This window comes from Lissotriton helveticus, chromosome 8 (assembly GCF_964261635.1).
Source record: "Lissotriton helveticus chromosome 8, aLisHel1.1, whole genome shotgun sequence".
NCBI lineage: Eukaryota > Metazoa > Chordata > Amphibia > Caudata > Salamandridae > Lissotriton > Lissotriton helveticus.
In genome coordinates this window covers 1,635,884,479-1,635,901,317 of record NC_136069.1, presented here as the reverse complement: position 1 = coordinate 1,635,901,317, position 16,839 = coordinate 1,635,884,479, and the positions used below count along the sequence as shown (strand labels likewise).

The following is a 16,839-nucleotide window of genomic DNA, read 5'->3' as shown; positions in this document are numbered from 1 at the left end:
CAGATGCTGTTAAGCATCAGCTAAATACTTTACAGCGACGCTGTATTGCATCTGCAAAAAATAAACAAGTGGGAGAACTCTAATCCCCCCGCCCACAATAAAATCATCCACATTATAATCGAAATATAATACAAAAAAAACCACAGAGGCCGGAAGCCCGTGCACTGGTCCCTAAGATGCAGGCATGACCCTGACACTGTTTGGTGTGTTGCCCATGGCCCAACGCAGACCACATACTCCCCAGCACTGTGCAACATTTTTAATGTGTTCAACTCAGCATATCTCGGTAGCAATGAAAGTATAGTTACAGAATTATAGGCGAGGTGTCAGCGGGGGGCTTTAAAGATCTTGTTCGCCGGTTAGCAGGAAACGCAGCAGCGTTTGGAGGAAAACAGGAAGCGGCTGGGGGATTAGCAGGAAGCTGGAAATGGTTAGCGGAAGAGGATTTCAGGAAGCGATTTGGGTTGGCAGAAGTCGCTGAAGGACAAAACGGCACGTAGTTAGCAGGACACTGGATGGATTTAACATGGAGCAGTGAGAGATTAGGGCTGGGGTTGGCTGGAAGTCCTGGGGTTTGGGAATTGGAAACAATATGCAGCACATGAGCAGATATATACATGCGCTAGTCTGAAAAAAAATAGAATTAAGGGGCTATGGAGGCGGATTGAGGTAGCAACGCACTTGTTAATGTACAGGGCAGACTGGAAAGAGGTGAGGGGTATGTATGATGGCAAGAGGTGCAGTGCAGATATGCACCGGTAACTAATGGGTACAGGGTAGCTGGTCATAAAGTTGATGCCAATCTACAGGCAGACTAAAGTGAAAGCGAAAAGTGCAGGGCAAGCGGGCGATGCAGAGGAAAAGAGCAGCGGTGGGAAATAGATACAGGACAGATCCCAGGGCAAACACTGCATGGCAAGGTCGGGCAGCTTGGCAGTGCAGAGGAGGTGCAGGGCAGGCAGACGGTTTAAGGGAAAGTTTGCGGGGCCGACTGACAGCGCTGAGGATAAGCCGCAGAACGGACAGACAGCGCACAGAATGAGTTACAACACAGACTGACAGTGCAAAGAGGACAAACTGACAGCGCATATGATGGCGTGAAGGACAAGTGGATACTGCAGAGAAGCATGGCCGCCGGACAGTGCAAACAAACTCTCGGCATTGCTGTGGCGGGGGTGGGAGCGCATCCCTTTGAAGTCTGATGCCGAGGCACAGACAAATGGTGGTGTGCGAGCGGCTTCCTTTCAAGTCTGAAGGGGGGGGGTCGGAGCAAATGGTGAGTGGGCGCCTGGCGCACATGCACTGGCCATAATCCGCATTCCAAAGCCCTCTTGGCAGCCTTTCCTGGAACCCCTACATAAGTCTCGCCGAAGCAATGCGCAAGCGCATTGACTCAGCAAGACCTAAAAAAAAAACACTCTTGAAGCGGTCTATCTAGAAACCTACCTTTTTTTACCACATTGCCATTTGATCGAGGTTTTGTCAATTTAGGTTTTTTGCCGACAAACGCCCCTCCAACGGGTTTAGCGGTTGCATCATCTTGCTTTTCATCCCCCTTCCAGCAGGCCCACCAAATACCAGACTTGTCTGGTAGTCGACAACAATTCCAGGTCTCTGCATACCCCCATAATCCTGCAAATTGGTTAACATAAAATTAGCAGAGCGTGTGCAGATAAGGCAAGTTACATGGTGTGCAAAAATGTGTTAACAGTTTTATAACATGGGCAGGCATAATCCAAGAACCACTGTTGGGTGGTAAAGGAATTCGCCGGCTAAGCAGCAGTTGTTGCCATTCTGGTAGGTTCTTGGCTACAATTCTGAAAACTGCAGTATGGACACTGCTGTACAGGTTTTCATTTGCATTAGTGAGCTTGAGAAATAAAGTAGATAAAATGCATATAAACATGGGTGTGGTGTGGTTGTGTGTGTGGTTGTGTGTGTGTGTGCAGTTAGAGAAGGATGTATGTGGAAGAGAGCAGCCGATCAGCACAGCAGAAGAGAACAGGGAGTTAAAGAAGGAGGCGGGTGGAAGAGAGCAGCAGATCAGCACAGGAGAAGAGAACAGGGAGTTAGAGAAAGAGGTGGGTGGAAGAGAGCAGCAGATCAGCACTGGAGAAGAAAATGGAGTTAGAGAAGAAGGCGGTGGAAGGGAACAGCACATCAGCACGGGAGAAGGGAACAAGGAGTTGGAGAAGGGGGTGGGGTGGAAAAGAGCAGCAGATCAGCACGGGAGATGAGAACAGGGAGTTAAAGAAGGAGGTGGGTGGAAGAGAACAGCAGATCGGCACAGGAGAAGTGAACAGGGAGTTAGAGAAAGAGGCGGTGGAAGAGAACAGCAGATCAGCACAGGAGAAGAGAACAGGGAGTTAAAGAAGGAGGTGGGTGGAAGAGAGCAGCAGATCAGCACAGCAAAAGAGAACAGGGAGTTAAAGAAGGAGGCGAGGTTGAAGAGAACAGCAGATCAACACAAGAGAAGAGAAATGGGATTTAGAGAAAGAGGTGGGTGGAAGAGAGCAGCAGATCAGCACGGGAGAGGAAAACTGAGTTAGAGAAGGAGGCGGTAGAAGGGAACAGCATATCAGCACAGGAGAAGAGAACAGGGAGTTAAAGGAGGCGGAGTGGAAGAGAGCAGCAGATCAGCACGGGAGAAGAGAACAGGGAGTTAAAGAAGGAGGCGGGTGGAAGGGAACAGCAGATCAGCACGGGAGAAGAGAAGAGGGAGTTAGAGAAAGAAGCGGTGGAAGAGAACAGCAGATTAGCACGAGAGAAGAGAACAGAGAGTTAGAGAAGGAGGCGAGGTGGAAGAGAGCAGCAGATCAGCAGAAGAGATCAGGGAGTTAAAGAAGAAGGTGGGGTGGAAGAGAGCAGCAGGTCAGCATGGGAGAAGAAAACGGAGTTAGAGTAGGAGGCGGTAGAAGGGAACAACAGATCAGCACGGGAGAAGAGAACAGGGAGTTGGAGAAGGGGCAGGGTGGAAGAGAGCAGCAGATCAGCACGGAAGAAGAAAACGGAGTTAGAGAAGGAGGCAGTGGAAGGGAACAGCAGATCAAACCGGGTGAGAAGAGAACAGGGAGTTGGAGAAGGGGAAGGGTGGAAGAGAGGGAGGGCGATAGATAGATAGAGCAAGTGAGGGAGGGCGATTGATAGAGCAAGTGAGGGAGGGCGATAGATAGATAGAGCAAGTGAGGGAGGGCGATAGATAGATAGAGCAAGTGAGGGAGGGCGATAGATAGAGCAAGTGAGGGAGGGCGATAGATAGATAGAGCAAGTGAGGGAGGGTGATAGATAGATAGAGCAAGTGAGGGAGGGTGATAGATAGATAGAGCAAGTGAGGGAGGGCGATAGATAGATAGAGTAAGTGAGGGAGGGCGGTAGAGGGAGGGCGGTAGAGTGGGTGGGGGCTGTAGGACTCTCCAGACCTGGGGGTCCTGTGGAGGCAGAGACTGTTCCAGGGCAACGGTGAGAGCTGCAGGACGCTCCAGCCATGGGGGCCCTGCAGAGGTAAGGACTGTACCAGGGTCTTGATGGGAGCTGCAGGTCTTTCTAGACCTTAGGGGCCTGCAGAGGAAGGGACTGTACTAAGTCCAAGGTGGGAGCTGGAGGACTGTTCAGATCTGTAGACTGTGCACGTGGTTTGGTTGTGTAGGGAGGGGGACTGTTTTGGTGGGAGCTGCATAGGTGGTCTGACCTGAGGGGACCTATGAATCAGGGGCTATTCTGTCTTATTTTGGGCTAAAGGGTTGTTCTGTGGGAAGGAAGTGCACTGGTGGGAGCCATGGGGTGTTCATGTCTGGTCGCTGGTGGTCCGCAGAGAAGGTGGCTGTACCACTACTGATGCAAGCTGCAGGTGTTCAGACCAGTGCACCAATACCTCTAGGGGTGACAGAGTGGCGCTTTACAAATGTTGATTGTGGCCCTGCAGAGGAGGGACTGGGGGCGGGGGTCCAAGGCTTTCCAGACCTAGTGGTCCTATAGAGGATGGGTTGTACCACTGGTGGAAGTTGCTGAGGGGGGAGGGGTGCTGTACCACTTCACTGCTGGAGCTGCGGAGGCGTCCAAGTCTGGATACCGTCTTCAGGAGGGGACAGTACCACTGCAGTAGTGCAAGGCTTGTGAGTGCGTGACCTGAGGGCCCTTCTAGGGATGGACCTGTGTGGTTTGCCTAATATTGGTGCCTGTGATACGTAGTGCCGCAGGGTGGAGACTGGCCCTACGGGGAGACCGTAGGTCTGGAGGAGGGAGGGTTGCAGTGCTTTACTGATGTTGGTTCTGCTCTCCTGAAGTCAGCAGCTGGGATGGAGGTTGTGAGTTTTCTGTGCACGTGTAGTTTTTAAGAGCGTTCGGAAGTGTGGACACGTTTTTTTTAAATAGCACTTTTAATTAAATCTATCACAGACATAGACCGCTTCATCGACCATTAGATAGACAAGTTTACCACTGAAATCCTCCTCGCTGCACCCCCCTATTCCCAATGATCCCCAATCTATATAAATGACTGAGCTACAGTGCACCCCCCCCCCGGTTCTCACCCTTCTCCCGCTTATGAAGTCTGTCCCCAAATAACCTTACTCCTTCACCGATAAAGAAGGGTCTGCCGATGCCTCCACTCCATGGGGCTTGGTTCTCCCAGCGACCGGATCCCTCCTCGGCAACCTCCAGCTCACCTGCTCTGGGCAGCACCCTGTGGTTGTCACTGGGCCTCAACCTTCATTGGCACATGGGCTCCATATCCACGTCATGATGAAATGATGAAGGCAGAGGTGGCCAAGCTCCACAAAGAGCGGCTGCCATGTTCGGAGGCGTGACAAAGCAGGCTAGAAGATGAGCCGCTGAGCCAAACAACTATATAGCGGTCACTCCAAAAGCTGCGCGATTAAATCCTGCGGAAAAAATATACATCAGCTCCAGCTTTCATACCTTAGGCAAGATGTTGACAGTTACCAAAAGAGCTTATGTTTGTCCAACCGGAGGCGGTGATCAGTGCAAGGAAGTCAGTTACAAGCAGTCCCTTATATAAACATAGTTCTGTCTGGATAGGTTGGGAGAACACAGTTCCGCTGAGTCCCAGTGTTGCCAGATTTATAGACACGGCCCAAGCCCAAAGCCGCTCAAATATAAGCCCAAAATATGCCCAATCAGACCAGTAACAGCCCAAAAACCAGCCCAAATCAGCACGTGAAATTATGCACAAATTATCATCAGAAACAATTTTAAGGACAAACATACATTGTATTCAATATACAGATGGCAGGAGGGCGTTAACTGGGCACCTGCCTTAATGCTACTCAATTTTAAGACCAGTCCTTACTGTGACTTTGTCATGTGAAACAGGCACCGCTCAGAATACAATAGTAGAAAACAAAGAGGCAAGGCAAAAATAGTGTTCTGTGCAATTTACTGCTGGGCCTGGCTTGGCTGGGCCTGGGCTGGGACGAGGCTGGGCCTGGCATGGCTGGTGCTGAGGCTGGGCCTGCCTGAGGCTGGCGGCTGGGCCTGGGCTCAGCACTAAGGCTGGGTGCTGGGCCTGACTGGGGCTGGGCCTGGCTGAGGCTGGTCCTGGGCTGAGGCTGGTACTGGGCCTTGAGACTGGGTGCTGGGCCTGCCTGGGGCTGGGCCTGGCGTGGCTAGTCCTGGGCTGAGGCTGGTGCTGGGCCTTGAGGCTGGGTGCTGGGCCTGCCTGGGGCTGGGCCTGGCATGGCTGGTCCTGGGCTGAGGCTGGTGCTGTGCCTTGAGGCTGGGTGCTGGGCCTGCCTGGGGCTGGGCCTGGCGTGCCTGGTCCTGGGCTGAGGCTGGTGCTGGGCCTGCCTGAGGCTGGGGGCTGGGCCTGGGTGCTGGGCCTGCACCGTTGTTATCCACCCTCCACTGGCTTCCAATCGAGGCTAGAGCTATCTACAAGACTGCCGGTATCACCCACAAAGCCTTGCACTCCTCCTCTCCACTCTACCTGGCGAATGAACAAACTCTCTGGAGGCTCTAGACCATCACGTAATGCGGAAAATCTACTGCTTGAACCTCCCACTTTCAAGAAGGAAAGATCGTTGGCCCAATCCTTTTCAGGCAACGCAGTGAGAATCTGGAACTCCCGGACCACCACCTCTTCCCAGGCCTTCAAAACGGACCTCAAAGTTCTCCTCCTCCAAAGACACCTCCAAAAGTAATTCACGCCCTCTCTATTATCTGAAGGAAGACCTCCCATTACTGAAAATTCTATTCTCCATGACTATGGAAGTGCCTTCCCAGTGTGTTCTTGTGGTTGGAGTGTTTGCCATTTATTGCAGTATTATCCTTGTACCTGTGTTTGGTACTCGTTTGTAACATGCACACGCCACTTTTCTTTTGTAACACACTGTTTGCTACCTCTTGCATTTTGTTTGCTTTCGATACTTTCACAAGTGCCACCATTGCCTACGTAACGTTTGTTCTTGTGCCTAAGTGTCTAGCATATATTGCAGTATTATACCTCTAATTGTACTATGCTTTCTCTTGTAACCTGCAAACTTGTCACTTTTTCCTCCTGTAATGCACCGTTTGCTACCTCATGTATTTTGTTTGCTCACAATTGTCACTTTTACCTCATGTAACTTAGCGTTTGCTTTTGTAATTTGTTCACTTGTAATTTTCTCCTCATGTATCAGTTCTGTTCCTATTGTGAAGTGCTCTGATTCCTTCGGGTAAAGTCGACGCTATATAAAAACGCATAAATAAAATAAATAAGGATGGGCCGGCTGGACCGGGTGTGGCCTGGGGCCGAGTGAGCGCAGCAAACGTGCCTGAACCAGCTGAAAAAAGAGTGGGCAAATGGTGCATTTTCAAGCAAATTTGTGAAATCAGGATGGGGTCACGCACTCTGAGGTATAATGACCCATTCCAGAAGTTGAAGACCCGTTGAAGAGCAGGGACCCCTCCAGTGCTTCCTCCCACGTGTGTCTGATCTCAACTTTCCTGCGGGCCCTCTCTGCCCAGTAACAGCCATGGACACACGGCCACCTTTGGAACAACAGTGTACACATTCTATCACCGAGCATACCCGTGCACACTCGCGGCACTGCACACGTTCAACGCTGATGCAGCAGTGTGCACAGTGTCACCTCTCTCACTGCACTGTGCACTTGGCCAGTGAGTGTGCAGCGCCGCCTTGTCAGCCCTGGCACAGAACTTTCACACTCTTACCCGCTCTACACAACCCACCGGGCTACCTCCCCGGGGCTGCGGCCGCTCAGCCTGCAGTGCGGTGCACAGGAGATGCCGTGTGCCTTTATGCACAATCTGCACTGTTTCCGCTGTATATATCTATGCTTCCGGACATTATCACTTTACAATAAGCGCTCACGTCTTGAGGGCACTCACCCAGCCAGCATAAGTCTGCAGTTTGCCATCCCGGTCTCGGCGAGTCCTAGAGTTGGATGCCCAGGACAAAGGGTCAAAATTGAGGACACAAATTCAGGACAGGAGGTCAAAATTCAGGACAAAACTTCAGGACAATTGGATAAGTTTTACAGACACATCAGAGGTCGCGCAATAGTATATAAGTAAGCCCAGCCATATCCAAACATATTAAACCATTTGCAAACCTATCCATCATGTATCTTCCATCTATCATTTCACTCATTCATCCCTTCATTCATCCTTTCACTCATTCATCCATTATCCATCCATCCACCCTTTCACCCTATACATCTGTACACTCATCCATCCACTCTCCTACCCATCTATCCATTCATTCACTCATCCATCCAGCCATTTACCCTTTCACCCATCCAGCCATCCTTTCACTTACTATCCATCCACCCAGTCACTCATCCTTCCATCCTTTCAGTCATCCATCCTCCCTTTCTCTCTCCATCGACCCTTTCACTTAGCAATCCTTCCTTCCATTCATCCACCCATCCATTGACCCTATCACTCATCCATCCTTTCTCTCATCCATTTATCCTTTCACTCCTTCACTCATCTATTCATCCTTTTGGCCATCTAACTTCCTTTTCACTCACTCACTCATCCACCCTTACATCCACCCTTTCGCTCATCTGTCCATCCATTCACCCTTGCACTTATCAGTTCATCAATCCATCCATCATTTCACTCATGCATCCACCCACCCACTCAATCATCATCCACCTCTTCACTCATCCATGCTTTCACTCATCCATCCACCCTGTTACCCATCCAGCTACCCTTCCACCCATACATCCAGCTATTTACCTTTTCTCTCTTCCATCCTTCCACTCACTCATCTCTCCATCCATCCTCTGTTTATCCATGTATTCAATCTTTCATTCATCCATTCACCCTTTCACTAATGCATGCATCCAGCCATCCTTTCATTTGCTCACTCGCCCACCTTTTCATATTAATTTTGAGCTGAGCCTTTTTGAGAAGAGGCCCGACAAGAACTTCACCCTCGCTGCAGGAGCCATTCCAGGACTGGTACAGAAGCCACCTAGGGCAGAGATAGGATCCAACACAGGGGGGGACAGGAGCCATCACAGGCCGGGGAACAGGACGAAAGGAGCCATCACTAGGGGGGGGGACGACAGGAGCCATCACAGGAGGGGGAACAGGATCCACCAGGGTGGGCACAGGAGTGGGCATGCAGTATTCTAGTGTCATCTTGGTCTCTTCCAGGGTGGGGTAGGGCCAGGGATTTTGAAAGTGGTGGGGCGAAAAATGTTGTACCCTAATATAACGAGCAAGCGAGCGATGCGAGCAAACCCGAAACACAAAAGGAGGGTGCGCAAGAATTTTTTTTTTAAAATTGATTCACATGGTGGCTTTTACACCACATTTTTATTGCAAACTGGAGAAAAACAGGGATCCAAATATAGCATGTTAAAGCACAAATATGAAGAAAACATTAGAAACAGATCAAAAATTAGCCCAATTCTCTAAATGGTCTGCTTGCAGAATGACCCCCAAGCCAAGCACACCCAACCAACGGAAACAGGCCCTATAAGTGTGTCTCGTATTATTTATCTGGAGAGGCAATGACACATGAAGCACAATACCAGTGGGGCAGCACACTATGCGAAGTACAGATTTTTAGCTTAACAGTGTTAAGCAACGCTCATAATTACATTAGCCACCCCTACGAGAGACCCCCCCAGTTTTTTCATTCCACTTAAAGCTCTGCACACATAGAAGTGTGTGCGTGTTTCTTTTGTATATGGAGGGAGCAATGGTAGAAACTAAAGGCTGCACATTTCATGATTTCATTTAAATCATGAAATGCGCTGCCTTTGGTGTCTGCCATGCCTCCATATACAACAGAAACACACGCTGTGTGCTGTGTATGTTGCATGGGCGCATGGTAGAAATGAAAGGCCCCAAGAGTGAATTCACCGGATGTTGAGTCAATCTGTACACAAGTTTTGGAGAGATTGATTGTCTTGGAGAGTTTCTAAAGCTATCAGTGACAGCGAGACACATGTGATTTCGCAAAACACATCACGTATAAAACCAAAACGAGTCTATTACCCCACGGTCTTCTTTCAGGGGTACAGGTGTCCTTTAGGCCCACAGGTGCCTCCTAATCAATAAGAGGGGCCCTTATTCATCTGAAAGCCAGTAAATATCTGTCAGATATGGGATGCTCAGGTGACTCTCTTCACAATCTTGGGGCTTGGCGGGTAGGGACAACTTGCATTACACCATTGCCTTCTTGAAACAAACACATGCTCCGCATTCGTACAGACCCCATATAACAGGGCAGCAATAAAGCTATCTGTCAGCCTTTTATCATTAAAGACATTATCGTTTTTAGGTCTCGGCTAAGCGCGCGGAAGCGTGTTTTCGCCCAAGACCTCTTGTCGGCGTGTCTGCTTTCCAGGAGACAATCCTGGCCGCGTGCATCTCCTTGGAGGCGATTTGAAACTGGCACGCGCACGCGAACGCGCTCGCTGTGGCCAGCTGCTGTCGCGCACTCACACAGACACACACACACACGAGAGCCCATGCACGCACGCACATACAGACACCCCCCCACACATACACACGCGCACGCACACACACACGAGTGCTCCCCCCTCTCCCCCCCGTCGCACACAGACACACACACAAGTTCACCAAGACCCCCCAGCCCTTTTTAACTTACCGGGCCAATCTCAGGGGACTCCGCCGCTGCTGCTCTTGCCTGCTCCTTTCCCGGGGCTCCCTCTTGGTTAAGGGAGCCCCGCAACACTTTCGTAACCTCCTGCTGGCGGCCCCGGGGCTCTCCACCGCTCACAGGAGCCCCGGGCCGCGATACGCATTTACTCCGCCTGCCTCCTCTTCCGGTCCGGACGCGCCCCCGCCCCCGTCACAGGCGACATTGCCTGACTTCCGGTGCGTGCGCCAATGGAGACACAAGACTGCAGAAAGGTGTGTTTTGAAGGAAGTTCATGTTACCCTTATTTTCCAGTCTTTTCATTGTCAAGTAATGTAGCAGTATTTGTTAGGGATAACATATTTTAAAAGTGTGAATTTAGTTTCAACGGAGGCGGCATAAAGAATGTAGCTTTGTATTTTTCTTCATGCCCGGTACCAAACAATACACTTCCTGTATTCCAGTCTAGAGGCTAAGATTATTGTGTATCCAAATGCAGTGTTGTCAAAGTTGTTTTTTTTGTAGAATTACAATTAGTTATTTGTGAAAGTCGAAGGAAACAGGCTTTAAATTGTTTTTTAAGCCATTATATTATGGTGAATGCTTAGCTGTAAAAGCATTTTTTTTAAACAGATCGCAAATATCTTTTCCACAGCACCTCCCGATATAGAATTAAAAAACTGTACTCTGTGTGCCACAATGGCTTCACCTGGTAGCGAAGAACAACACTTTCTGAGACGATATGTCCACAATCTGTAAGTTGTAGCAAACTTTTGTGATCAACCTACCAGACCATATTAAAAAAACATTTTCTGGTTCGAGAGGGTTTGGATGCCTAAGAAGGGACTATAAATTAGGGCCTGGACTTTGTAAATACAGCCACACATAACCCACACACACAACCACTCACACGCACAACCCCACCCCCCCCACACACACACAACCCACACCACCCCCACCCCCCCACACTCCCCCACACACACACAAACACATCCCCACACACACACCCACACACACCCACCCACACACACCCACACACACACCCACACACAGACACCCACACACACACCCACACACAACCCACCCACACACACACACACAACCCACCCACACACACACCCACACGCATCCACCCCCAGATAATGTACGTATGTTTGTATGGATCTGAAGAAAACCCACATGGTTGGCAACAAAGCATGAACAGGAGATTTGCACATTTGTGATATAACATTTTATATATTTACAATCACGTTACATTCCACACATATTTACAATTTTATGCACAGGGAGGTCAAATAATTTGCCCAGAATCATGATTTTATTGTTTTTAATTAAAATTGGCACAACTGCCGCGGCACTTTATCTTCGGCAGCTGCGTGCCTTTGGTGCCTGGTGACATTCTTACCGAAAACTAACTCCCTTAGAGCCAGCCTTTTACTGGTAAGCATGGCACCTAATTTACAAAAGATATTTACAAAATCTTAAGCTATTGTCATTATAAATTATAATAACTTTTATTTAAGTATTAATTATTTAAAAAAATTAAAAGCCATTGTTATTTGTAATATCAATACATCTAAGTCACGTAAATACAACACAAATTGCAATAGAAATGCTATAGGTGTCACATTTGCGAAAGTTAAAAATATTGGCATTGTCATACACAATACCAATAACTCAAACTTTAATGCTGCGAGACCTGTTGCATTGTAAATGCTTGTGTACATAAGCACCCTTGACTGGCCAATGAATGAAGTGCGATTCAGAGTCTCGACTCGAGTGTGAAGCAGCCTTTCACGGAAGTATTATTGTGATGAACAAGCAGGGTGAATATTTCCCTTCCCACGTGCTCCCAGTGTTCCGGGGTAACCCTCTCACATGGATTATTTCAAAGTTGGGTGCTTAGCAATGCGTTCCCTTACCTGCAACTAATGACCTGCAGCTGTTCCTAATCTCTTCAGAGCAGTGGGGCAGCATACTATGCTAAGTACAGATTTCTTCTAACTTAAAAGTGTTAAGCCACGCTCATTATACATCAGCCTCCCCAACGAGAACCCCCCCCACACCCAGTTTTTTTCATCCTACTTAAAGCCCTCCACAGAGAAGTGTGTGTGTGTGTGTTTCTGTTGTATATGGAGGGAGTCATGGTAGAAACGAAAGACCGCGCATTTCATGATTTCATTCAAATCATGAAATCCGAGGCTTTTGGTTTCTACCATGACTCCCTCCATATACAACAGAAAGACACGCTGTGTGTGTGTTTATATGTTTCATGGGCGCATAGTAGACAAAAGGCCAGGGACACCCATTTCAAATAAAATAAAACGAGTGTCCCTGGCCTTTCGTTTTTACCATGCGTCCATGCGTCGTCATTCCCAGGTACCTGAGGGGTGAGGCGCAGTATCCTGGAGTGCCAGCACCTTCCCCCACGCGCGCGCGGCGCCTCACTCACAGCTCCAACCCTCACAAGTTTGGCTGCGGTCTAAAGAGAGCGCGCTGACTAGCAGTTGATGAGCCAATGAATAAGTGTTTACACATGGCAACGACGCGCTGACTAGCAGTTGATGAGCCAATGAATAAGTGTTTACACATGGCAACGTAGAACAACAGGCCCCACCCACACTTACGTAATTGTGCAAACAGGGGATACAGTCCCTGATGTGCGGGGTAGTGAAACGTCATGAAAATTAATATGCGCATGCGCACCATTAGTGCGCATGCGCACAACGATGGGGGGTACAGAGCTCGATGGGGTACAGAGCTCGATAGTACACCGGAAGGGGCGGAATCAGCGGATCAGCTGACTACTGGAATGTTGTGATTGTCATCAGCCTACAGGTGGAGCACCGGCAGGTGTGGGAAGTAGGGGGGGGAGAGGTGTAACCCGTAACAGCAGGTAGGGTGGTAGAGGATGGGGGGCGTGCTGAAGCTTACCTGTCCATCTTATTATCAGCCCCCTCCCACCTGGCGCTCCATCTCTCCCAGGTGTTCTCTTTTCACTTACCTGTCCTTTTGGCACCTTTCAAACTCGCCTTCCAATCACCCCACTCTCAGCTGTCTCATACTGCCCTGTCTCTGTATCGGTCCCTCTGTGGGCTCTGTGGACAGTGGGTTGAGACAGGATGCCAACAACAATCTTCCAATCACCTAATTGAAGAGAGAGGGGATGAGGGAGAGAGGGAAAGCCTGCTGCTGTACTCATTCCATGAGAAAATGGGTTCAGAGATTGAATGTGAGAGAAAGAGAGAGAGATAAAGAGAGCGAGAGAAATAGAGAGAGGGAGAAAGAGAGAAAGAGAGAGAAACAGAAAGAGAAAGCAAGATACAGAGCTAAAGGGAGAGAAAGAGAGAGAAAGCAAGAGAGAGAGACAGACAGAAGCCTTGGATATGAGTCACTGGCTCAATCTTATTTTAGTTCTAGTCAATCATCTAATAGCTCTTGCCACGGCGTGCATTGGGCTGAGGCTTCTTATGGATATGAACTCCTTAGAAATATAAATCAGCAGATATTCATTGTATGGCTCACATCCTTTGAGGATGCTGGTAAACTTCTAGGCGCTCCCTCTGTTCCTGATGGTCTGGTGAAGGGGCAGTTGATGCCAGTAACATGCCCCAGACACGTGGGGCATCAGCATCTGAAGCATGTGTAGAACCCCAAGCAGGGGAGAGGGGATAGAGGAAAACAGGGAGAAAGGGCAGGAATACATAACAAACATGTAGGTAAACTCCAAACGGTGAAGAAACTAACAACTACAGGTAACCCAACAATGAATGAAGTTGTGAACCAACATTCTCGACTCTACTGACTCTACCTAACCTGACCTGACTCCTCCTGTTCTTCAATTGGTCCTCCATCGGTTCGTTACCTGCACGTCTCTCTTCATGTTTTTCTATTGGTCTTCCATCGGGTCATTATGGAAGTCCCGCCTCCTGTTTTGCCTTCCCAGTCTCCAGGGGTTCAGCCTCCACTTTCGCCATTCTCTCGTTGCTTGTCTAAGTCGTACCTTTACTCTCTGCCTCCGAGGCTGGTATACCTCCATTTACTTTACTCCCTATCTTTTCCTGACAGGATCTCCTCCTCTCTTTCACCTGTCTCCCCTCCATCTTTTAACTCTCTTTCTCAGATGCCTGTTCTTTTATAACATCGTCCTCATCTGTATCCCTCTCTCACTCTGCTGACTATCTATTTTCTCGTTGGTCTCCTCTCTTACAAATCTGTTCCTCTCTTTCTAACCTATCTCACTGTCAGGGCCGTAGCTGCAGGCGGGCTGTTTGGAGTGTGACCCCCCCAAATGAATGCATTCTTGGCTTGGGAGTCGGGTCTAGGGGCCCTGAGTCGGATCTTCTATGTCTGTGTCCAGTTTTCTCCTCCTGCACCCAGAATAAAAGACAAAAGAGTGACCTATTATGTAAAATAGGAGAGAGAGTGTACATCTGTTGGCTGAATTTCAAACTATGAAACCAGATCACCTTGAAGTAACGCTGGCTTCCCTGCTTCGCCAAAATGTGTGATCTTTGAATTTAGTTTTATTTCACAGCCTCCTTGTTCTTTATTATCACATATGAGCACACTTTAAAAAACTTTAGCTCAGAATATGCACTGTACAGGCACCAGTTATGATTAATGTATTAGACTGTAATGATGTTGCTGCATTTATATTAAGAACCTAGGCTATGTTTAGTCTTGCCTCTTAGTTCACTAATGCACTTTGTTGTTAGGGGACAAGCCAATCATGTGTCTAAAGTCATATTTAAAAACAAGCATTTGCAATGCAATAGGTCTCGCAGCATTAAAGTTTGAGTTACTGGCATTGTAAATGACAATGCTTTGCATTAATTTTTTTCTTTAATTTGCAATTGGTATATAAACATTGTTTGTGAATGGTTAGCTGCTGCTTATGCTAAGCAAAGTTGGCAGTAATATAGAGTGCTAGTCTTGCTTGTTATAAGCATTCTGATTTAAAGCGCTCTGATACCTGCGGGTAAAGTTTGCGCTATATAAAAGTGAAAACTAATAAATAAATTTAAAAAATGTGAGACCAATTGCATTGCAAATGTTTGTTGAAACTGTGATCGCTATCCAGATCTCTGCCCACCCAAAAAAAAAACCACTTTCTCTGTGATTTCCAGTTTTACTTAATTCCAAGCAGAAGCGCCAAGATTACCTAATGAATATCAGCAAGGACCAGTGCCAAGATTCTGTTCTAGATCTTCACTAACTGATTGGCGCCCTTGGACACAGTGAACCCTGGTTCATGACCTCCCAATCAACAGAGGCGATAGCTATGCATTCATTTAGGTCATTCGTAGTAAATTGTACAAAACAGATAAAAATAGGTTACTTTTGCTCATACAAAAGAAGTGTGGCCTTCTACGGAGACCTGCAGGATTCACATGATCTCTGTTTTTCTATCTTAGTGAAATGATGAACTACAATTTAGGTTATCACTTGTAAGCCGACAACAAAATCAAAATATTCAAGGATGTGGATAATCGCTACATTTTTAAAGAGATCCTCTCACATGTAAATCATTCGATAAGCCGAAATTGTCTTTGCATCAGTACAGTAAATACAGAAACCTTGCTCAGACTGTGCAGACAGGTAGGATTAAATGTTGATTTGCTGCGACTCCAGTTCCCTCAAGTAAAGTCAAACTTGGAATGCATGTTCAACTCCAAGTTACCCAACATTATGGATGCAAACAATGTACCCAAGAACAGTTTTACAGCCTTTGATGCATTTGTGAATACTCAATCTCCTATAGATATCATTAAATTACCCTTGCACTTGCAGTGATCCTATTTGTAATGCCTGTCCCTTCATTATAGTTTTCCTACCTTTCACGGGGGCTTACAACGTAGCACGGTTGACGCTACACTAAAGACATGTGCTTAAAGAAACTCTCCAGATAGACCCCCCTGTAGGTGAAGTGATCCATCTCGTGCTAACTTAGGGGTCGATTAGGATGGCGGACGGAAATGGGTACTGTCCGCCATGGTCGGGGAAATTTTACTCCCGGCTGCGCCGCGGAGATTCCGCGGTTGCGATTAGGATATTCATGTCACGAAACTCCGACCGCGGCGGACGGATCATAACAAACACCGTTTGCGGTGGACGGAACACATCTAACTCCGTCCGCGGCGGACGGAGCCTAATGAACAGCCACCGCCGCGGACGGGAATGACCGCGGAAAAAGACACATTTACCGCCATACCTGTGAATACTCCGCAATTAGGATAAATCCGCCTGTACCACGGAACGCACAGCCATCCACGTCCGCGGCGGAAAGAATGCAACGATAAACAGTGCATCACTGCGGAAGGCCAACACGCACAACATCCCTAACGTCAAACAAATGTCAGAAAGTGTACCGCAAGTACAAAGCAAACATACGAACATTGACAACGCCCCCCCCGATACACCAACACCAAGCACAAGCCACCATGACACGCCCCAAGTACCCAATAATGCACACTAGTCAACACGCCCACCTACCACCTGACTGGCAACAACCATTGAGACACGACTATAAAATGACACCCACACACTACCACAATCCCTTGCATCACAGCATTGCTGCTAGCAAGAGGCCCTAATCGATATACAGCTTACTCAAATAGAAGACACACAACCACCACCCTACCACACCCACCACACAAACACCCACCACACCATTCCTACACATCACACACCACACACCTGCACCCCCCAACTCACTCAACCCACACACTGAGCACCACACACCATGGCACCCCAAA

At 48.3% G+C, this 16,839-nt stretch overlaps 1 pseudogene; it reads right to left on the bottom strand.

The window, feature by feature from the left end:
• Positions 1-16,839, bottom strand: part of LOC144774047 (DBIRD complex subunit ZNF326-like) — a 101,047-nt pseudogene that overhangs the window by 50,030 nt on the left and 34,178 nt on the right.